The sequence below is a fragment of the Molothrus aeneus genome, chromosome 17 (genome assembly GCF_037042795.1).
Source record: "Molothrus aeneus isolate 106 chromosome 17, BPBGC_Maene_1.0, whole genome shotgun sequence".
Taxonomy (NCBI): Eukaryota; Metazoa; Chordata; class Aves; order Passeriformes; family Icteridae; genus Molothrus; species Molothrus aeneus.
Window position 1 is genome coordinate 994,187 of NC_089662.1, and position 23,949 is coordinate 1,018,135.

General features: G+C 59.4%; 1 protein-coding gene and 1 long non-coding RNA gene across 6 annotated transcripts in view; both read right to left on the reverse strand.

Moving 5' to 3' along the window:
• Nucleotides 1–23,949, reverse strand: part of DLGAP4 (DLG associated protein 4) — a 154,797-nt gene that overhangs the window by 106,432 nt on the left and 24,416 nt on the right. For all 5 annotated transcript variants that reach the window (XM_066561764.1, XM_066561766.1, XM_066561767.1 and 2 more), the window contains exon 2: nucleotides 19,485–19,653. The gene's annotated coding sequence lies outside the window, so the exon portion shown is untranslated. The remainder of the gene's footprint in view (nucleotides 1–19,484; nucleotides 19,654–23,949) is intronic.
• LOC136563825 (uncharacterized) lies at nucleotides 3,218–5,574 on the reverse strand. Its single transcript, XR_010784655.1, has 2 exons — nucleotides 3,919–5,574; nucleotides 3,218–3,837 (listed from the first exon to the last, which is right to left on the reverse strand). It is a non-coding gene; the product is annotated as an uncharacterized lncRNA (long non-coding RNA).

A 23,949-nucleotide genomic window follows, 5' to 3' on the forward strand; every position in this document is an offset into this window, starting at 1 on the left:
CCCCCATGGACACTGACCCTGCTGGGGAGGGCCCAGGGGCACAGATCAGTTTATAATGACTGAACTGTTTGTTATCCCACGCCAGCCTTGCAGAAAATCCTTTTGCCCATGTGTGTGGAGTGATGGGCTCCAGCTCTCCCCTGCTGGGAGCAATGCTTTGTGTCCAAAAAAAGTCAAGGATGGAGAAACTGTGCTGCCAAAGGGATGGAGAGCCACTGTCCCACTTGGGCTGTTCCTGACAGACAGGATCTGTCCCTGTGCTGTCCCAGGCTGCCCCACAGAGCCCTGTTGTGCCCTGCCAGCCTGAGCACTGCTCCACTGGGAATCCAGGTCTCCAGGCTCCTGCTCCTTGCCCTCACACTGTGCTTTTCCCATTGCTGCTGACAGCTTTGCCAGAGCTGGGGAAGCAGGATTTCATTTTGCTCTTATCCCTGGAGCAGAAACACACAAGCGCCGGGGAAAGAAATCTGAACCACAACGTGGAAATCCAGAGGGATTCAGGTCTGGCATGGCAGGGATCACCCAGGAGCCTCACTGCCAGTGAAATCCTACACTGAGATCACAATCAGGGAGTTTGAAAACACATCCTATCCCCTTTGTGCTGTCCTTGGGCTCCCAGCCCCACAGGTGCTCCCCCAGCTCCGCTGCCTTCCCAGCAGTTCAGTGGTTTCCTTTCCCAGCCAGCCCTGTCCATGCAGGTTTTTCATTTCAGGATTAATGTCCCCAGCTCCAAAGGCTTCCCAAAGGCTTACAGGGCCATCAAGGGGGTTAACCCTTCCCTCTCCAGCAGGCAGGAACCTCCCCGGCATCACTGAGGGAATTAAACAGAGACATCAAAGGCCCTGTCAGAGCCAGGGGAAGGCAGAGACATTCCAAGTCCCAGCAGAGCCTCTGTCAGATTTAAAGAGGACAAATCCTTCAGAGATTTCTCCTTCAAGGGAAACAAGGATGGAAGCACGAGGGTGCCAGGGGTCTGAACAGGCAGAGAGCAGCAGGAGTGAGGTGGGGCTGGGGGCACAAAGGACAACACAAAGTCTGTCCCCAGGGACACCCTAGAGCCACACCCTGCATGGGAGGGGACCCTGCTGGATCAGGCTGAGGCACCCACAGGGGACAGGCTGTGTTTGGTGTCCCCACGGACAGCCAGGTCCTGCCCTGGCATCCCCCCAGTGCCCTCCCACTCAGCTCAACCAACCCTCCAGTGCCAAACCCACTGCAGCCCCCCCAAATCCACACGATCCCGTGGGATCCATCAGCCCTTGGGCAGGATGCACAACACCAGCCTGTGGATCATGGAGCAGCTGCCTGGATAGTGAGTGAATTTAGGGAATATAAGCCAGGCAGGCTCTGGGCCAGAGGCTGTTGTGACAGGGACACTTTGGAGCGTCTCAGATAATCAGCACTTAACTGCCCCCAAGGTTCTGGTAAAGTGTCCAAGCCCCAGGAGCTGCCCTGCGTGTGCCCCTGGTGTCCCCACCAGCTTGGGCAGCTCAGCCCAGTCCAATGTGGCTCCAAGGGGGGCTGCACAGGGAGCTGCAGGCTTCACCCAGCCTCTGCAGTCCTCCTCATCCTCAGGGGAGGCTCTTCATCTCCCCCCTTCCCAGCTGGAACAGAGGGATGTGCCAGGGATGAGAAACAGTGACATGGTGGCATTTCAGGGGACTGAACACCAGAGACCCCTGAGAGCTGCTGGGCAGGGAGAGGGATGGGGAGGGATGGGATGGGATGGGATGGGATGGGATGGGATGGGATGGGATGCATGGCATGGGCATGGCATGGCATGGCATGGCATGGGGGCAGTGGGAATGTTTGGGAGCCCAGGGTAAGGTGGGATGGGAAGGTGGGGATGGCTGTGGTAGCCCAGGGCACTGCAGGGTGTTCAGTGCTGGGGTGGGGGGTACCAAGCCCTTCCTCCAGGCTGGTGCTGAGTCCAGGGCTGCCTCTGCCAAGCTGGGCAGGTGCTGGCAGGACCAGGAGTGCTGGACATGGGCATCCTGAGGTGTGACAGGGCCTGAGTGCTGGTGAGCCCTCTCTGCCTGCTGGGAGCTGGGGGACCCTTGGAACGAGTCCCCAGAAGCTGGGACTGGGACTCCTGAGGCCCCACAGCACTGGGACCACACATCCTCCCCTTGCCTGGGGCTGTCCTGTCCGTGTGACCACGGCAGCCCCACAGTGCCAGGAGGGGGGACACTGCTCACAGAGCAATGCTGCAGGGTGCTGAAGGGTGGGGCATCCCCCAGAGCTCCCTGCAGAGCCTGGACACCCTGCAGGCAACAGCCATGAGACACCTGAGCTCACACACAGGGAAGGGTCAGGAAAGGACAAGGAGACATCACAGGAGAACAGAATCCTGCAGGGGAGGGACAGGGACAAACCCTGTCCCTGAGTGGGGTCAAACCCCAGCTCATCCCCTTGTCCACAACACCAGCCAACACAGGAGCACACCTGGGTGAAATCACAGCCTGGCAGAATCCATGGACAAACCCCAGGAATGATGGATGCAAGAATTACAGAAACCTTTTTGATTGATGGGAATGCCCAAATTTCTCCCAAGAGGTCACTCTGGTCACCAGAGCAGTGGTGGGAGCTGGGGTCTGTGCCAGGCAGGGGCTCTGCCAGCTCTGCCACGGGCACCCCACAAGCACAGGGCACTCAGCTCCAGAGCCAGGGGAAAGCAGCAGCAGCAACTGCAGATGGAATCTGTGTTTCCAGGGATAATGGGAATCAAATGGAACGTGGCTGCTGTGGGAATGGCTGCAGCCCCTGGGGAGCCCTGCCTGGGCTCTGTGACCTCTGTCACACCATGGAGCTGCTGATGTTTCTGTGCTCCCCTCCTGCCACTGCCCCAGACTGGCAGCGTGGGGCAGAGCCTGGAGCAGGGAGGGCAGGGATTGGATCCCTGCATTCCAGGGAGGGATCAGGGACAAGGACACACCACAGCACAGCTGGCCTCTTGCAGCCCTGTCTCCTACAAGCTCTTCTCTTCTCTTCTCTTCTCTTCTCTTCTCTTCTCTTCTCTTCTCTTCTCTTCTCTTCTCTTCTCTTCTCTTCTCTTCTCTTCTCTTCTCTTCTCTTCTCTTCTCTTCTCTTCTCTTCTCTCTCTCTCTTCTCTTCTCTTCTCTTCTCTTCTCTTCTCTTCTCTTCTCTTCTCTTCTCTTCTCTTCTCTTCTCTTCTCTTCTCTTCTCTTCTCTTCTCTTCTCTTCTCTTCTCTTCTCTTCTCTTCTCCTTTCTCTTCTCTCTCCAAGCAAACTGTCTGGAACTCCAGGATGCCCCAACCCCCCCTGAGTCCCCAGGCCCAGGGTCTGGCACCAGGGAGGAGCCTCTGCTGTGCCCCTGGTGCCAGGCACTGCCTGGGGGACGCTGGCACACCTGGTCACAGCTCAGGGGAGGGACTGCCCCAGAGCCACCTGGGGCTGCCTCAAGCCAGGAGGGCACCCTGGGAGATGCAGGCAGGAATTCCTGATGGCTGCACACCAGCACTGGTACCACACCCAGGCCCCACATCTTCCCTCCCTGTGTCCCTCAGCGCTGTCCCAGAGAAGTGCCAGGACATCAACAAGGAGATGAAGTCCCTGAGACAGCCCAACACAATTGAGTAATGGGGTGTCACCTGTGGGACCACACGGCCTGGGTGACCCTGAGCCATAAGTATGGCATGGATGGGGGGTCAGGACACACAAGTGGGGATTTAGGGGGTGCTAGACACATAAATGGGTGTTTGGGCCCCATAAATGGGCTTTGGGGAGTTGTTTGTATTCACATATGGGGGTCAGGGAGTGTTGGGATCCATAAGTGGGGAGTTGAGGAGAGTTTGGATCTTTAGATGGGGTGTGAACCTCACAGATGGGGGTCAGAGGGTGTTGGGATCCATAAGTGGGGAGTTGAGGAGAGTTTGGATCTTTAGATGGGGTGTGAACCTCACAGATGGGGGTCAGGGGTGCATTGGGCCCCTCAGACTGGGTCTGGGGGGGTGTTTGGACCCATAGATGTGAGGTTAAGGGGGAACAAGGACACACAGAGAGGAGTCAGGGGGGCTTTGGGCTCCATAGGTGTGGGACTGAGGGCTGCAGGGGCCCATAGGTGAGGGTTGAAGGGACACCATCACCCTCAGATGTGGGGCAGAGGGGTTTTGTGACTCATATCTAGGGGTCAGGGTGCACTTGGAGGACGCAAGAGCCACAGCCAGGCTCGGGGGCTGTTCTGGGGTCTGGCATGGGGCAGGGGCCACCCCAGGAATGGTGTGGGGCACTGGAGGCACAGGTGGGGCAGGCAGGATGTGTCCCTGTCCAGCTGCTTATGGAGGCTCAGTGACAGGGACAGAGCTGGGGGTGTCCCACAGAACCCCCAGTGCCAGGAGCTGCTGCAGGAGGTGGGGCTGAGCTGGGCACCCGTGTGGGAACAGGGCACAGAAGGGTTTGCAGCTGGGAGCCCAGAACAATCCTTCACAGGACAAAACAGCTCCTAATCCTATTTTTATGCCGTGGTAGGAGCGTGCCCTACAATTCCCAGGGAGGCTCTTACAGGGACAGAGACATCAGGCAGGAGAAGGAAAAAGCAAAAAGCCGGAGGGAGGCAGGGCTGGGAGGATGAGTTACAGCAGAGACTGAGGGAATCTCATTTGTATGGCCTAGAAAGGCAGCGCTGCAGGGGAACAGGATAACACTGTATAAATATCTAAAGGGCACTTGTGTGAGGAAGGGGAAAAAAGTGACGCATGCAGCAGCCGTGGGAGGGACGCGATGGGCCGGAGCCGGGAACGCTTCCCGAGGAGCGGCGGCTGCTGCAGCCGGGCGGGCAGAGCAGGAGCCCCCAGGGCTGCGGGGGCTCCAGGGCAGGAGGATCCGGAGGAAACAGCCTGGCACGAGCAGCTGGTGAGCCTGGCACAGCTGGGAGGCCGAGGTGGCACTGTCCCCACAGCCCACTGTCCCCACAGCCCACTGTCCCCACAGCCCCAGCAGTGACCAGGGCTGACCAGATCTCGGAGGTGCTGTTCCTGCTGCCTCAGCACAGAGCTCCAGGTGCCCTGGCAGAGCCTGACCTCTCCATTCCCTCTGCCACCACAGCTTCCCAAAGGATGGAGTCATTAAGGCTGGAGAAGCCCTCTGAGACCATTGAATTCAATCCTTAACCCAGCACTGCCAAGGCCACCACTAAGCCGTGTCCCCAGGTGCCACATCCGCACGGTTTTTGAACACTTCCAGGATGGTGACTCCACCACTGCCCTGGGCAGCTGTGCCAGTGCTTTTCTATGAAGAAATTTTCCCTAATACTGAATCCAAACCTTCCCTGGCACAACCTGAAGACTGAGGCATTGAAAATGCTCCAAAAATTCACCCCGAATCCTTTCTAGCACAGAAATTCCCTGCAGAATTCCAGCCTGAGGCTGACCTGCTTCCCCTTGGCCATGAGGAACCTGCCCAGACTGGTTTGGGGTGTCCTTGGAGCACAGCCCCCAGGCTGGGCTGTGTGGGATGAGCAGGAACCACAGCAGTGCCAGAATGGAGCGCGCTCCCATCCCTGTCTGCATTCCTGCCCCTCTCCCGGCTCTTCCCTGCAAATTCGAGCTGCTTTTCACAATCACATTTGCTTTTTCTTCTTCAAAATAAAAAAAAAAAAATAAAAGAAGGTTTTTCTCTGTGCCGTTGCCATGTGCAAACCCACACAAACACCAGGAAAAGCCGGCGCCGGCTCTGCAGAGCCCGTGCCCGCAGAGCCCCTGTCACAGGCAGAGCCGGGAAACAGGAGAAAAATAGATTTTCCCTTCAGCCCTTCCAGACACATGACTGAGACTTATTATAGCAATAACAGGCACGGGGGGTTGCAGAGGCTGGCCCTGTGTGTTCCTCCCCTCGCTGCTGGGCCCCTTCCCTCCCCAGGGAAGGTGGGGCAGGTTCTGTGCAGCTGCCCCAGGGCTCAGCAGAGCTCGGGAAGGATTCTGGGCTCAGGAATCCCTCAGGCTCCAGCAGGAAGGCAGCCATGGAGCAGAGCTCCACCAGGAGATGGTGCTCCTGAGGAGCATGGTGGGGGGTGTTCAGCTTGAAGAAAGGAAAGAGCCAGGGAGAGCTCAGAGCCCCTTCCAGGGCCCAAAGGGGCTCCAGGAGAGCTGGAGAGGGACTGGGGACAAGGGCCTGGAATGCCAGGACAAGGGGAATGGCTTCCCACTGCCAGAGGGCAGGGATGGATGGGATTTTGGGAGGGAATTCTCCCCTGTGAGGGTGGGCAGGCCCTGGCACAGGGTGCCCAGAGCAGCTGTGGCTGCCCCTGGATCCCTGGCAGTGCCCAGGGCCAGGTTGGACACTGGGGCTTGGAGCAGTTTGGGACAGTGGAAGGTGTCCCTGCCATGGCAGGAGTGGCACTGGCTGAGCTTTAATGTCCCTCCCAACCCAAACCATTTTAGGATTTCCCTAGGATTCCCAGCTGTTTAGCTGGCTCTGAGCCCAGTGCATGTTCCTGATCCCCCAGTTTGCAACAACACAGCACAAACCATAGGATGTGTATGTGCTGGCACTGGAAGCCCTTCCTCTTCCTCCTCCTCCTCCTCCTCCTCCTCCTCCTTCTCAGTCTCTGTCTCCTTCTCCTTGCCCTCTTCCTCCTCCATCCCCACCCACCAGCCCAGCTCTGGGGGACCATGGGCACACATTGCCAGGGGCAGGAGCTCCAGCAGAGCAGCCTTTGGGATGATTATCCCCTATGCTTTTATCTCCAGAGGTTGGAAAACACCAGCACGTCTGGCTATGGCCATTTCCGAGTGCATCTGTAACGAGCCAGGCTCCCTGGAGGAGGTAAACGGTGCTGCCTGCCCTGGAACTCCTGCCCAGCCAGCTGTGGGTCGTCATGGGAACCACATCTGTCACATCTGTCACTCACTTCTCCCCAGGCCTGGTAAAGAACTCAGGTCACCCCAGCCTTCCCACTGGGCTGTGTGCCCACCCCAGATTTCACCCTCCCCTCTGCTTTGGTGCCACTGTACCCCCAAAGAGCAGCTGGGGTGGCTCCTTTGCCTGCAGCCAGGGAAGGGGGAGCACCCCAGGGCCTGGGCAGGGCAGAGAGCTCCCCAAACTGCTGAAGAGAACAGCAGTGACAACAGAAGGACACAGGGCAGGTGTCACTGCTCACTGAATCCTGGCACATCCATCCTGTGCAGTGTGGATATCACAGCTGGGAAGGGCCGTCTGTGTGTCCTGTCTGTGTGCCCTGTCTGTGTCTGTGTGTCCCATCTGTGTCTGTGTGTCCTGTCTGTGTCTGTGTGTCCTGTCAGTGTCTGTGTCTGTGTGTCCTGTCTGTGTGTGTGAGCCCTGTGTATCCTGTCTGTGTCTGTGTCCATGTGTCCTGTCTGTGTCTGTGTGTCCTGTCCATGTCTGTGTGTCTGTGTCTGTGTGCCCTGTCTGTGTCTGTGTGTCCCATCTGTGTCTGTGTGTCCTGTCTGTGTCTGTGTGTCCTGTCTGTGTGTGTGTGTGCCCTGTGTATCCTGTCTGTGTCTGTGTCCGTGTGTCCTGTCTGTGTCTGTGTATCCTGTCTGTGTCTGTGTGCCCTGTCTGTGTGTGTGTGTCCCATCTGTGTCTGTGTGTCCTGTCCATGTCTGTGTGTCCTGTCTCTGTGTGTGTGTGTCCTGTCTGTGTGCCTGTGTCTGTGTGTCCTGTCTGTGTCCGTGTGTCCTGTCTGTGTCTGTGTGTCCTGTCTGTGTGTCCTGTCAGTGTGTCCTGTCTGTGTCCGTGTGTCCTGTCTGTGTGTCCTGTCTGTGTCTGTGTGTCCAGGCTCCCCTCAGGCCCAGTGGCCCCAGGACTCAGAGCTGTGCCCTCCCTGCCCTCCCTGCCCTGCCCTCTCTGGGCTCCTGGGAACAGTCAGGGCAGCACCTGCTGGGCACTACAGAACCACGGCAGCCCAGAATGCTTTGGGTGGGAAGGGATTTAAAAATCATCTTGTTCCACCCCTGCCAGGGCACAGACACCTCCCACCAGGCTGCAGGGGTCCTGGAGCCCCACCCAGCCTGGCCTTGGGCACTGCCAGGGATCCAGGGGCAGCCCCAGCTGCTCTGGGCACCCTGTGCCAGGGCCTCACCAGCTGGGCACAGCTCCTGCCCTGCCCAGGGCAGCCAGCCCTGCTCAGCACAGCCCTGCAGGGCTGGTGTGAGGCCACCTGAGCAGGAGGCTCTTCCAAGGTCTCTGCAGAGGGTCTAGGGGCAGGGGAAAATGAGGAACCACCCCCAGTGTGGGTCCATTGGGGATCACTGCACCCACAATGTTTCTCTTGGTTGCACATGAAGGGCTTCACCACGTCATTCCCAGAGCCAGCTCAGAGTCCCTCACTATGGAGCCAGGCTGGGAGAGCTGAGGATGGTCAGACTGGGGACAAGAAGGATCCAGGGAGAGCTCAGAGCCCCTTCCAGTGCCCAAAGGGGCTCCAGGAGAGCTGGAGAGGGACTGGGGACAAGGGATGGAGGGACAGGACACAGGGAATGGCTTCCCACTGCCAGAGGACAGGGATGGATGGGATACTGGGCAGGAATTGTTCCCTGTGAGGGTGGGCAGGCCCTGGCACAGGGTGCCCAGAGCAGCTGTGGCTGCCCCTGGATCCCTGGCAGTGCCCAAGGCCAGGCTGGAGGGGGCTTGGAGCAGCCTGGGACAGTGGGAGGTGTCCCTGCCATGGCAGGGGGTGGGACTGGATGAGCTTTAATGTCCCTCCCAACCCAAACCATTTGGGGATTCCATAATTCACTGACTCTCCACCTTCCTTCATCACTCCTCCACAGCTTTACCTCTTTCAGCCAAGCTGAGAACAGAGGGGAGTGAGTGACCCCAGGGTTCTGCAGCCCCCTGTGCTGTGCCAGGGCTGTGGCTGTGCCTGCTGGGGGAGGTGGGGCCGTGCCTGGTGGCACTGGGACACCCCCAGGGCTCAGGGCCAGCCGTGGAGGGTGAGGGGTGGGTGCTCAGGGGTGTCCCCCCACACAGGGCTGATGCAGGACAAAGGGATCAGCCCCAGGGAGCCCCTCCAGGGGGTTTTCTCCAGCTGCTTTTCCCCAGCAGACACCAGCCCAGAGGAGCAGCCATGGCTCCTCCAGGGCTGAATCCCTGCCCAGATGCCCCCTGGAGCAGGAAGGACTTGTCCTGCTCCCAGGCCTGTCCTGAGGCAGGGGCAAAGCCCTTGGCTGTGCCTGGCAGAGGCTCCTCAGCCAAGGACACGCTAGAGTGGCCAGGATCAGGATCCTCCCATTGCAGCCCAGACTGGCTTTGGCTCCTGGCAGGGATTGAGCTGCAGCCCCAGCCCTGGGGGAGCCTCCCCAGCACCTGCAGGGATCCCCTGCACAGAGCACCCAGGGGTGCTGGCCCTGCTGAGGCGCCCCTGGGCCCTGGCATGGGGTCAGGGCACTGCTGGGACTGCTCCTGAGCCAGCACATGCCACACTGCATGTCCCTGCAGAGCAGAGGGAGGGAGAGGAGCTCCAGGAGAGATCCAGGCCCAGAACTCTGTGCCAGCCTGCCCTGGGCCCTGGGAGCCAGCCCTGAGGGGCTGGGCTGGGCCACCAAGGCCCCAAGGCCTGCACCAGCTGCTGCCTCTGCATCAGGCCCATGGAGGAAGCTCCAGCTCTTCCCTCCATGAAGGATCCAGCCTTTGTCACCCTCAGGTGACAAGGAGGAGCCCTTCCAGGGGCTCCAGGGCAGGACTGCCCCACTCACAGCTCTGCTGCAGAGCAGAAGTGCTGCTCCCAGTGCAGCACATGGCCCATCCCAGGGGCTGCCAGGCACTGAACAGGGGAACAGCCTGTCCCCAACCTGTCCCAGCCTGTCCCCAGCCTGTCCCAGCATGTCCCAGCCTGTCCCCAGCCTGTCCCAGCCTGTCCCAGCCTATCCCCAGCCTGTCCCCAGCCTGTCCCCAGCCTGTCCCCAACCTGTCCCCAGCCTGTCCCAGCATGTCCCAGCCTGTCCCAGCATGTCCCAACCTATCCCAGCCTGTCCCCAGCCTGTCCCAACCTGTCCCCAACCTGTCCCCAGCCTGTCCCAGCCTGTCCTGAGCATGTCCCTGTGCTCCAGTGCTCAGCCTGGGCAGGGGAGACATCAGCTCCCACCTCCTACCTGGGGCCAGAGGGATCTGTTCTTTTCCTGCCCCAATGTCTTTCCCTGGCTGTGTCCATGGCCCCCGACCCTGTGCCACCCTGTGTCCCCTGTGCCACCCTGTGTCCCCTGTGCCAGCCCGTGTCCCCTGTCCCCACGGCCAGAGCCGGAGGTGGGCGCTGAGGGCGGGCATGGAGCCCATCCAGGAGGGGCTGTTTGAGCACTAATTAGATCCCAGGAAACCTCCCGGACGGCGAAGCTCCAGCCCTGCCGCCCCCTCAGGACATTGGCCATGCCTGGATTGCTGCGTGATTCCCATCTCCATAATTCACGCGAATCCTTGGGAGCGGCTCTGGCGGGCTCAGCTCACGGCTCACCGGCTCTGATCCCGCTGCAGCGGCGCCAGCGAGGCCAATGGCACAGGGGGGACACGGGGATGCTCCCGGGCACGGATTCCCCATCCAGCCCACCAGTGTTCCCAACCTGCCCTCCTCTTCCTCCCTCACCCCAGCACAGCAGCACTGGGAGGAAGAGGAGGGGAGGAAGGCTGTCCCCCGGGCTGGCTGGGCTCAGAGCCCTGCGTCCCCTGAGTCCCGGCTGTGGCCAGGGCTCGGCGGGGCTGGGGACCCGAGGGAAGCTGGGATTGCGGATGAGGGGAGGGGACAGATCCCGCTGAGGGAGGTGGCACCCGGTGTCATCTCCAGGGACAGCCCATTGACCCCGGCCCAAGCATGGACAGGCGGGCAGGGGACACCAGACACAGCCTCCAAACATTCCAAACATCCCGTGTGCCTGGAGCCATCCTCGCTGTCACACCTGAGGGATGGGGACAGGAACCACACCTCGCTGTCACATCTGAGGGATGGGGACAGGAGCCACCCTCGCTGTCACACCTGCGGGATGGGGACAGGAACCACACCTCGCTGTCACACCTGCGGGATGGGGACATGAACCACACCTCCCTGTCACACCTGCGGGATGGGGACAGGAGCCACCCTCGCTGTCACACCTGAGGGATGGGGACAGGAACCACACCTCCCTGTCACACCTGCAGGATGGGGACAGGAGCCATCCTCGCTGTCACACCTGAGGGATGGGGACAGGAACCACACCTCGCTGTCACACCTGCTGGATGGGGACAGGAGCCATCCTCGCTGTCACACCTGAGGGATGGGGACAGGAACCACACCTCCCTGTCACACCTGCAGGATGGGGACAGGAGCCATCCTCGCTGTCACACCTGAGGGATGGGGACAGGAACCACACCTCCCTGTCACATCTGAGGGATGGGGACAGGAGCCACCCTCGCTGTCACACCTGCGGGATGGGGACAGGAACCACACCTCGCTGTCACACCTGCGGGATGGGGACATGAACCACACCTCCCTGTCACACCTGCGGGATGGGGACAGGAGCCACCCTCGCTGTCACACCTGCGGGATGGGGACAGTCGTGCCCAGGTCCCCACACGTGTCCCCCCAAGGCAGGTGGCAGCAGCCCCCCTTTCCTGCCCCTTTCCCGGGTGCAGCTGATGCAGAGCACAGAGCCCAGCGCTGCCACCCCCACACTCCTTGGGCATCCCCCCGGCTCTCCAGCTGTCTGACAGCAGAGGGGAGCTGGGGGGACCCTAAATGCCCCCCAAGTGCCCCTCCACGGCCTGCCAGCCCTGGGCGTTGGGCAGGAGAGGTTTCAGGGAGGTTTCAGAGAGGTTTCAGAGGGGTTTCTGGAGAGGTTTCAGGGAGGTTTCAGAGAGGTTTCAGGGAGATTTCTGGCGAGCCCAGGGCCCGGAGCAGGACAGAGCCCTGGCTCAGGATGAGCCCAGGCATTCAGGGTTCCCTGTGTCTCTGTGCTGTGCCTCAGGAGAGCCAGCACAGCCCCACCCTGAAGCCTCCTCAGCTTGAGGGGCTGCTGGGAAGGGCTGGAGCCACCAGCCAGGCCCCAGGCTCTGCCTCCCCCAGTCCCCAAGGCTGGCAGTGCCCGTGGGAAGCAGACCCTGCTGTGGCTCCTTGGGCATTGCCAGCAGGGAAAGGTGCTCTGCAGAGGCACTCAGAGCCCAAATTAGCCACTCTGGGCTCAGTCTGAGATTCTGACAGCGGATGCCAAATTTATTTCCAAACGCACTGTGGAAATGTCAGCGTGCTGGTCGGAAGGAATTGGGTACATGCTCCCTTTTAAATAGCACCAAGCATATGGGAGGAGGATGATTAGATTGCTTCCAAGCTGCCAAATTTCTTTGCTGCAGCTAAAAATCTTTTCCAAAATGTCCCAGCCCACAGTGTTTCTCAGCACTGAAGTCTGTGCCGAGACTTTGCCATTGACAGTTGTGCTCTGAACAGGAAAACACAGCCCTGCCGAGCATCCCGGGGGTCCCACTCCCCAGGGCTCTCCAAGGGGGAGCTCTGCCTCCTCTCAGAAGCTGGAGAAATTCCTCCCCTCCTGCCAACCCACCCTTTGAGAGGGAGCAGAGCTCCTGATGTAGAATCACAGAATATTTTGGCTTGGGAGAGACCTTAAAGCTTATCTAGCTCCAGCCCCTGCCATGTGCATCCAGTCCAGAGGGACAACAGCAGCCCAGCAGTGCTGGCAAACCAGGAGAGCAGGGAAAGCCCCTTCACCTTCCTGGGCTTCCATGGAAATGTGTCCTGCAGTGTCCCCAGCAGTGGAATCCAGTGCTCCAGCACAGGTCCCTGCAGCTCCCACCCTGACTCAGCCAGGTGACAGCACAGGTGACAGCACAGGTGCCAGCTCAGGACAGAGCAGGGCATCCTCCACTGCCCAGGATGGGGCTCAGGCCTCCTGCTCAGCAGGGTGTGGGGGCAACGAGGGTGGGAGGAGATGGGGCTGTGCTCTGGACTCCTTGTTCAACCCTGAATGTCCTGCCTGGGTCAACCCTGAATGTCCTGCCAGAGCCCAGAAATCCCAAGGCATTCCCTCCAGATCACCCCACACCCCCCTCAGCTCAGGGGGAAGCAATGGGAGCCACCACAGCCCATTTCCCCAGGATCAGCAGCCCAAAGCACTGTGATGTCCTTCAGCCCAGCCTGAGCAAAGGGGTGACCTTGAGATCACCCAAACCTTCCCAGTCCCATGGAGGGACTGAGGAGGGCACAAACAGCTGCTCTGGGCCTGGCAGGGGTGTTCTTCTCCCCATGGGTGACACTGAAGCTTCTGCAGGGAGCAGAGCGTGGTGGCCTTCCCAGGAAAGGATATGACCAACATCCCCAAACCCAGGGATGGTTCTCTCTCCCACCCAGCCTGTGGGAATTCCTGGTTCACTAAGGACCAGACATACACTGTCCCTCCAAAACCAACCTCCACCAGCCACCCTCACTCTCCCAGCAAGACCTGAGGGCACCATGAGCCGTGTCCTGCCTTTGGATGTGGGACTGACCTGTGACACCTTGGGGTCCTTCCTCCTGCCAAACACCCACTCATGGATCACACACAGATCTGCTGGATCCCAGACCCCAGACTCCCTGTCCTACACCTGCACTGCCTCCCCATGCCCAGGATGCCAAGAAAGGCACTCAGTGATGCCAGCCATGCCAGCTGTGCCAGCCACCCTGTCCCTGCTCAGTGGCTGAGGGAATGCAGTGCTGGAAGGAGACAGAAGCTCCAAAGCAGCAGGGAGCAGAGCATCACCTCTGTGGTCCCAGGGCAGAGCCCTGTCCTGGGGCACGGTACCCAGAGGGTCTCCATGGTCCCTCCTGGCAGGGAGGGGGTGCCAGAGGCAGGACTGGCCCAGGGTGGGCCGGGGCAGGGCAGGGTGTGGGGCCCAGCCTGTGGGAGTGCAGCCGCTGCCGGCTCCGCTCGCTGCCCACGCTGCCGCGTGGCGGGTGGGAGGTTTCCTCTGCATTGCAAATCCTTCTGTGTGAGTGCTGCAGTGCTGCTTGGGAGGAAAACAACCCCTCTGGAGCGAGCCCAGGGGTCTGGAGCAGCACCAGCACCTCCTCCTGCCCCAGGCAGGCCTTGGTTCCCTTCCCAGGGTGCCTGGCTCGGGAGATAAAGCCAAAGCTTCCCTGGCAGGCAGCCTGGCGGGAGCAGCACCAGCCGTTCCCATTTCCCTGTGCTTGTCTCTGGCACAGACAGCCCCAGCTGAGCTCTCCCTCCAGACCTGGGAAGTGGGAGGAGGAGGAGGAGGAGAAGGCAGAGGGAAGAAGGCTCGCTGGTCTGCGGCAGCTGGCTGGAAGCAGGACAAGGGCTTTGCGAAGGGCAGAGCATCCCTGGGAGCACAGGCCAGGTGCTGTGGGGGCTCTGGGCCATGGGGACACTGATCCAGGTCTGGGGGAAGCTGGACTGGGGGTGGAGGGATCTGTTCCATGTGGCATCTGCTGTTGGGCAAGCTGCTCACCTGCACAGAGCAGGGTTGGTGCTGAGCCCCAGGAGCAGGGCTGCCCCCTCCCAGAGCTGTGATTCCATGCTGGAAGCCATCCACTGCCAATCCCAGCCTGCTGATGCATCCCCACACTGCCAGACCCTGGCAACTCATTCTGCTCCCAGACTCATGGCACTGCTGGGCTGGGGAGATCTTCCCAGACCCACAGAGAAACAACCCCCACATCTGCTGGTGCATGAGATCCCTCATTACCAGGGGTTTGGGAGCCACCCAAATGTTTGGCACAACTCTCCAGGAAGACAGAGACTGGATTTGAGTTCCTCAGGGACTGGTGGATGGAGGAATCCAGGGACAGCAACCTCCTTTCCAGGGAACAAGATTTCAGGGGATTCAGCCCAGGGCAGGAGCACTGTGGAACCCAGATTCAGGAAATGCAGGGAGCCCCTCAGGAGGAGATCTGCCCCTAAAATCCATGGCTCTTCCTGCTCTGGGCACTGGGACTGAGCAAAGGGGATGCAGGGAGGAAGGGGGGTGCCTCTCACAAGGGACAGAAAATTCCTGTAGGCTTGGCCCAGCTCACCCATTCCTAATGGGAATGCTCATGCTGATGAGGGCTGAGGAGGAGGAAGACTAAAACATCAAACCCTAACAACAAGGGACAGCAAACCCTGGTGGCAGAGACGTGTCTGGGGCAGGGTCCTGGGGAGGATTCCAGGCACCAAAGCCCCTGGGATGAAGCCCTGAGGGATGCGTGGGGTTGGATCCACCTGCCCTCAGTGGAGCCTGTGGGTCTGGCTCTGCCCCATCTTCCCACCGCAGCATCCACCACCACACCTTTCTGGATTCAGGCAGCTCTTTAGGATAAATCCCTCCATCCATCCATCCATCATCCATCCATCCATGATCCATCCATGATCCATCCATGATCCATCCATCCATCATCCATCCCTCCATCCATCATCCATCCATCCATCCATCATCCATCCATCCATCCATCCATCATCCATCCATCCATCCATCCATCCATCCATCCATCCATCCATCATCCATCCATCTATCCATCCATCCATCATCCATCCATCATCCATCCATCCATGATCCATCCATGATCCATCCATGATCCATCCATCATCCATCCATCCATCATCCATCCCTCCATCCATCATCCATCCATCCATCCATCATCCATCCATCCATCATCCATCCATCCATCCATCCATCCATCCATCCATCCATCCATCCATCATCCATCCATCCATCCATCATCCATCCATCATCCATCCATTCATCATCCATCCATCCATCATCCATCCATCCATCATCCATCCATCCATCCATCCATCCATCCATCCATCCATCCATCCATCATCCATCCATCATGCATCCATCCATCCATCCATCCATCATCCATCCATTCATCATCCATCCATTCATCATCCATCCATCCATCCATCCATCCATCCATCCATCCATCCATCCATCCATCCATCCATCATCCATCCATCCATCATCCATCCATCATCCATCCATCATCCATCCATCCATCATCCATCCATCCATCCATCCATCCATCCATCCATCCATCCATCCATCCATCCATCCATCATCCATCCATCCATCCATCATCCATCCATCATCCATCCATCCATCCATCATCCATCCATCCATCCATCCATCCATCCATCCATCCATCCATCCATCCATCATCCATCCATCATTCATCCATGATCCATCCATGATCCATCCATCATCCATCCCTCCATCCATCATCCATCCATCCATCCATCCATCCATCCATCCATCCATCCATCCATCCATCCATCATCCATCCATCCATCCATCATCCATCCATCATCCATCCATCCATCCATCATCCATCCATCATTCATCCATGATCCATCCATGATCCATCCATCATCCATCCCTCCATCCATCATCCATCCCTCCATCCATCATCCATCCATCATCCATCCATCCATCCATCCATCCATCCATCCATCCATCCATCCATCCATCCATCATCCATCCATCCATCATCCATCCATCATCCATCCATCATCCATCCATCCATCATCCATCCATCCATCCATCCATCCATCCATCCATCCATCCATCCATCCATCCATCCATCCATCCATCATCCATCCATCCATCCATCATCCATCCATCATCCATCCATCCATCCATCATCCATCCATCCATCCATCCATCCATCCATCCATCCATCCATCCATCCATCCATCCATCCATCATCCATCCATCATTCATCCATGATCCATCCATGATCCATCCATCATCCATCCCTCCATCCATCATCCATCCATCCATCCATCCATCCATCCATCCATCCATCCATCCATCCATCCATCCATCCATCCATCATCCATCCATCCATCCATCATCCATCATCCATCCATTCATCCATCCATCCATCCATCCATCCATCATCCATCCATCCATCCATCATCCATCCATCATCCATCCATCCATCCATCCATCCATCCATCCATCCATCCATCCCTGCCTGCCTCTGTCCTCCAGCCATCTCTCTGTCCAGTTTCCTCTTTTATCTCCACACAACCCAAATCCATTGCCTGTCTGGATCTCTGCCTATCCCAGAGAATCTCCATTTATCCCCTCCCAAGTGCCCAGGGGTTTTTCCCAGGTGTGTGACTCCAGCTTTGGCTTCAGCCAGGAGATGGATCTGCAGAGCTTTGCTTGCACAGACCCTGCTCTGAAAGCGTGGCCCAGGCCACAGACACCAACCTTTAACATCCATCCTGGCCTTTCCCCGTCCCCAAAGCAGGAAATGCCACCATTCCCACCCAGGGGTATCCCAGTGGCACGGGCAGGGCAGGAGCACATCCCATGCACACAGCCCTGACCTGACCCTTGAGCAACACAAGCAAAGACATCCCAGGGCTCTTGTACCCTCTCGTCCCAGGTGGAGAGGGATTGGAGAGGGATTGGAGAGGGATCACCACTCCTGGTCAGGAGCAGCAGGAGAGGATGAAAGGAATTGAGGAGAGAGGCTGGGGGGCACAGAGGAAAGAGGCTGGGCACACACATGCTGGAGGCATATGTGGAGTTTTTTCCCTCACCCTTTCCTTACAGGATAGAGAAAAGAAAAAAAAAAGAAGGAAAAAAATAGCAAAATAAAGCAAACCCAACAACTCCAATTTCTCTCTTAATAATAATAAGAATAAATGAAATGCATCCCAAGAGGCAATTAAGCGCTTTGAACCAAACATGTGTCACATACATTAAAAAAACAGCCCAGAGAGAAATCCAGCAGCTGCAGTGAAGGGAAGGAGGCAGCTGATGACTGCTGGGGGCAGGGCACTGGGGCTGCTGCTGCTCCCACCATGGTGTTCGGGTCCCCCAGGGGAGGGGAGTCCCACCCAGGGGGTCTGGGGACGCCCCAATACCCAGGGGCATTCCCAGAGGTTTCTCCCACCCTAAGGACCTCACTGTCCTGTGAACCTTTCACCATTGTGCCCCATGGGAACTGGGACGATTTGATCCCAGGTCTTCCTTCCCAAATCCCAAAGTAAGTTTTGTCTCACGCTTCCTCTTGATGTCACCTCCAGGGAACACCCAAACCCACCCGACCTCCTGTCCTTGTCCCTGTCCCTGGTGCTGCCCAGAGTGTGGCTGGGTCCCAGCCTTCACCAGGCACTGCCCAGCTGACACTGCTGGGAGGAAGAGGAGGGCTGAGGAAGGCTTCCCTGCCATACAGAGGGGCTGTGATTGGGTTGGGCAGGGCCTGAATCCTCATCCCAGCACAGCAGCCACCCCATGAGTGGGTGTCTGACCTCCATCCTCATCCCCAAATCTCCTTCACATCCCTGCACCACTGCCAGAGCCTTGATATTGGGAGAGCCCTCCAGAATCCAGCCTGCAGAGCTCTTCTTCCAGAATGGCCCAGAAGGCTGCAAAGACCCCTTGGATTGGCCCAAAGAGGGGCAAAGAGATCAGCTTGGCCAAACCCCCCATGGATTATCCTGTGACACACTCACAGCAGCAGCTGCAGTGAGGAAGAGCCGTGCTGGGAGCGCCTGAGCTCCCCACACTGAGCTCTCTGGGGAAGCTGTGCTTTACTTCTGGCTGGTGGCACAGCAGGACAGGGCACCCAGGGCAGGACAGGGCACCCAGGGCAGGACAGGGCACCCACAGCAGCCCCTGCAGCACTCCCAGCCCTTGGGCTCCCACAGCTGCTGCCAGGCTGTGAAGGACAATCCCCTGACATGCTTTGGAAGCTCACTGGGTTTTCTGCCCATCTTCTCCCCTTGGGAGGCCAAACCCAGACTCTTTGAGTGTTTGGGTGGGCTGGGCTGATGGAGCTGGTGTCACTTCTGGAACACACCAGGAAATCTTTGCTGATGTGGGAAAGCCATGGGATTCATTCCTCTGCAGGTCTGGCCTGTGTGTTCACCCTGCCTGTGCTTTCAGAACACGTCCCTTCCCCAGGGGCCAGCAGCTGCCACAGCTCTGCCCAAGCCCAGAGCCCTGTCCTTTCCTGAGGGGGAGCACAGGCTTCCCTTGGGCTGGCACGTTCCCTGCAGGAGCCTCCTTCCCTGGCCAGTCATGGTGCTGAGCCCCTGCACCCTGCTCGTGCCCAGCGTGCCCACAGCGAGCCCAGAGCCTGGGGAGCACATCCCAGGCTGAGGGTGCAGAGCCCAGGGCAAAGCACGGCCAGGGCAGCCCCAGGGAGCCCATGCTGGGCTGTGGGTCTGCTCCCCACCTGGCTGGGGCTCCCTGTGGGCTCTGCCCCCGCTGCTCCCGGGCTCTGGCATTGCTCACAGCCCTCCCTGCCCCAGGGACACCTGCAACAGTGCCCTGCAGTGTCCACAGCAGTGTCCTCCAGCCACCCTGTGTCCCCATGCTGGGGCATTGCCAGCCCCTCACAGCAGCTCAGCCCTGTCCCCTTAGCAGCCCCGTGCCCCTGCTCTGCCAGCAGCACCTCTGCTGCCACACTGGGCAGAGAGCAGCACCCCACGAGAGGACACAACCCCCAGCGTCCACAGCCTCCTTGTGCCCCTCACCCACAGAACCCCCGGAGCCACCCCGTGTCCCCAAATCCTGCCCCGAGCACTCACGGGCTGGGCGTGGCTCTCCTGGGTGGCACAGCTGCTGCAGGTGGCACAGCTCTCCTGGGTGGCACAGCTCTCCTGGGTGGCACAGCTGCTGCAGGACGCTGCCGTCATCCGCGGCGGGCGGGGGGACGCTGGTGGCCCATGTGCCGGCTGTGGGTGGTGGCAGCTCGGGCTGAGGAGGGACAATGCACACGTGAGCCCAGGGAGCTGTGGGTGCACCCCAGGCTCTGCCCTGCCTCAGAGCACAGAGCTGTTAAGGTGGGAAGGACCTGCTGGATCACTAAATCCAGCCAGCACTGCCACCATGTTCACCCCTGTCCCCAGGTGCCACTCGCCTTTTGAGCACTTCCGAGGACAGTGACTCCACCACTGCCCTGGGCAGCTGTGCCAGTGCCTGAGCACCCTTCCCATGAAGAAATTTTCCTAAATACCCAAACTAAACGTCCCCTGGCACAGCTTGAGGCCATTTCCTCTCATCCTGTCCCTGTTCCCTGGGAGCACAACCCAAACCCCACCTGGCTGTCCCCTCCTGTCAGGAGCTGTGCAGAGCCAGAAGGGCTCCCCTGAGCCTCCTTTTCTCCAGGCTGAGCCCCTTTCCAGCTCCCTCAGCTGCTCCTGGTGCTCCAGCTCCTTCCCCAGCCCCATTCCCTTCTCTGGACTCTGATTGTGAGGAGCCCAAACCAACCTGGGGCTCCACAGAGCTGCTCTCAGCAGTTTGAGGAGCAATGGGGTTCAAGGCTTGAGAAGAGTCAGAGATGGCACCAAGAAGGGCAGGGCACCTCCCCACTGCCCTCTGCCACCCTGGCTGCTGCAGCAGGGACAGGCACATCTGTCCTCCCCATGCACTTCCCAAAGAGCAGCTTACACCCGGATCGGATTAGGGGAAGAAAACGGCATTGCAATAAATCCAGGGAGGGAACTGGCTGCTGGGCCTTTAATCTGAGAGGAGCCTTCAAGATAAGAGCATTAGGAGGGGATGAAGCAGTCTTGGTGCAGGAATGGTGGGGTTGGTCCCTTTTCTGGGATTTGGCAGAGGGAGAGATGGCTGTGCCATGCCCTGGCACTGGGAGGGTCCTGCCACACCTGAGCAGCTCTGCATGGCTGCAGGACAGGGCACAGCACACAGAGCACTGCTGCAAACGGCAGGAGCTGGAATGCCAAGTGGGAAGGACAGCACTGTGCTCAGTGGGACACCTCGGGGCAGGTGGGATGTGTCCTCCAGCCCCTCCTTCCACGAGGGGACCAGCCTCGAGTGCACCTCAGCCCCAAGCAGCCACGGGATCCCTTCTCTGGAAGTCCCTCCCTGGAGCGTGGGCTGGGAGGCACAGCGCTCATGGCAGGGCTCTGCTCCTCCCCCAGAGCCATCCTCTCCTGGTGACCTCCAGCCCAGCCCGTGCCCGGGGATGGATGGGACAGGAGCTGCTCCACAGGGCAGGAAGAAGCTGCCTGCTCTCCAGCTCGCTCTTTGGAAGACGCAGGCACCTTCCTCGTGTGCATGTAGAGAGAATCCCCACAGCAGCACTGGGGCACAGGGAAGGGGAAGGCTCCCCCTGCATCCCCGGGAAGGAGGAGGGGAGCTGCCTGCTCCCACCCCCTGCAGGAGCCCCCCGGGATGGGCTCAGTGCTGAGAGCTCAGGGAAGGCCTCCCCTGCCAGGGGCAGGACAGCTGGGCACCAGTGGGGGCTGGGGAGGAGGGGACAGTGGCTGGGGTGGCCCCTCCTGTGCTCTGCCAACTCAGCCACAGATGGATGGAACCAGCCCTGCAGCCTGGTGTAAGTAATTGAGGGAAGAACATTTGTAAGACAGGAGACAGCTGGATTAAAAAGGTGAAGCCCAAAAAGTAAATGAAAAGAGCATCACTGATGATGGATGGGAAGGCAGTGCCTGAGTCCAGCTTCTCCCTGGATGCTCTGGTGAGCAGCAGCAAGGCAAGGTGAGCTGAGATCAAACCATGGCAGAAACCTGGGCAGCCATGGGGGCTTGGAATCACAGATAAATAAAGGTTGGAAAATCCCTCTAAGGTCATTGAATCCAGCCCTTAACCCAGCACTGCCAAGGCCACCACTAACCCATGGCCCCAGGTGCCACAGCCACACCTTTTTTGAACACTTCCCAGGGATGGTGACTCCATCACTACCCTGGGCAGCTGTGCCAGTGCCTGAGCATCCTTCCCATGAAGAAATTTTCCATATTATCCAATCTAAACCTCCCCTGGTGCAACTGGAGGCCATTTCATCTCCTCCTGTCCCTGTTCCCTGGAGCAGAGCCTGACCCCCCCAGCTGTCCCCTCCTGTCAGGAGTTGTGCAGAGCCAGAAGGTGCCCCCTGAGCCTCCTTTTCTCCAGGCTGAGCCCCTTTCCAGCTCCCTCAGCTGCTTCTGGACCCTTCCCAGGCTCATCCCCTGCCCTGGCTGCAGAGGCTGTGCCTGTGGAGAGGTGCCCAGGTGCCAGTGCTGCCTCCCCGGAGATGCCTCTTCCCCTGCCCTGCCAGGGCCTGCCCCTACCCCCGCAGAGCTCCAAACATCTGCCAAGTGTTCCCTGAGGCTCTGCAGCTTGCTTTGCTAATTGCTGCTGATCAGATGCTTCCTTGGCAAGGTAGGAAAGACATTTGGGTCAGAGAAAAGTAAATTGAATTTGTAAGACAGAAGAACTCCCAATTGCTTGGTCTGCAGGAGGGGCTGAGCAGACCCAGCCCCCCCCCCAAAGCAGGGGCTACTCCTCCAGGCAGAGCCCTGGGATGGGTCCCATCCATGCTGGGGGAGAGCAGAGGAGCCAAGGTGAGCCCACCTGAGCAGGGTCAGACGTGTCAGAGGAGGACATCACAGCCCCAGCACCCCAACCTCCCCTCTGTGACCCTGCCCCTGCAGCCTCACCACAGCTGTCACTGGAGCTCATCACAAGGCACAGAGTGCTGTGCCACCCTCTCTGCCAGGATGAGGCCACCACCAGGACACCTCCACACCCTCCCAGCACAGCCCAGGGCCCATCTCCCCACACTCTGCTGCCTTTTCTTTCAGGATCCAGGCATCTCCAAGAGGCTGCAATTCCTGTTCCCCATCCCTGGACAGCAACCAGAGCCTCCCAAACCATTCCCTGCCAGCTCTGACACTCAGCAGGCCCCAGCAGCTCACTGTCCCACTTGGTTTCCTTGGTTTGCTCCAGTGCCCTGGACGCCCCAGGAGGCCCCAAAGCATTCTCCAGGAGGTTTCCCAGACTGATAACCACAAGCAGACTGATCTCAGTGGGCACTCTGGGGACAGTGGCATGAGGCTGTCCCACACACTGTGATTGTCCCCACATGCTGCAGGTCCCAGCAGTGCACGGCATCAGCACCAAGCCCTTCCCCAGCATGGCCAGTGAGCCCCACCTCTGCCTGCAGCTGGACATCATGGGGCATGGAGGGGCAAGGCTGTGCCAAAGAGATCCCAGAGAGCCAAGAGAAGAGCCAGGGATGGTGCCTGGCTCTCCCAAAGCCCTGGCTCATGGCCCTTGATCCCACACATGAGGACAAGGAGATGGAGCAGCCCAGGAGCCTCCATCTCCCAGGGAGGGGTACAGGGCTATGGCAGCACTCAGGCTGGGACATCACTGCCTGGAGAAACGCCCTGGGCCATGCCCAGCACCCTGTGGGCAGTGAGAGGCACAGAGCAGAGGGGCAGCACATCTGGGCAGTGAGAGGCACAGAGCAGAGGGGCAGCACATCTGGGCAGTGAGAGCACAGAGCAGAGGGGCAGCACATCTGGGCAGTGAGAGGCACAGAGCAGAGGGGCAGCACATCTGGGCAGTGAGAGCACAGAGCAGAGGGGCAGCACATCTGGGCAGTGAGAGGCACAGAGCAGAGGGGCAGCACATCTGGGCAGCGAGAGCACAGAGCAGAGGGGCAGCAGCCCCCAGCCAGCCGTGGAGCAGAGCTCCAGGATCAGCATGCCCAGGATCTCCGAAAGCACCCCTGGAGCACCGACAGTCCAGGCTGGAATATTGCAGGAGTCCAGGCAGCCAGCACAGAGCACCAGGTGTGCCCAGCCTGGGGACACTGCCCTGGGGTCTGAGTCACAGGGCAGACACAGCCCCTGCCCCAGCCCCAGGGCAGTGGAGCACCCTGGACCAGGTTCCCCTTGAACCCGACAGAAATGTAACCAGGAGAGGGGGCAGGGCACAGCCAGCCCTGCACACCCCGGGCAGCTCCAGTCCCCAGGGCAGGACAACTCCAGAGCTGGAGGAGCAGCAAGGCAGGAACCACCGGGCACAGCCAGGGCGGAGGTGGCACCACACCAGGGAGCAGCTCTGCCACTTCTGCCACTGCCATGGGACACTGCCACTGCCCAGGGACACTGCAACTGCCCTGGGACACTGCCACTGCCCAGGGACACTGCAACTGCTGAGGGACACTGCTACTGCCATGGGACACTGCTACTGCCATGGGACACTGCAACTGCCCTGGGACATTGCCACTGCCGAGGAACACTGCCA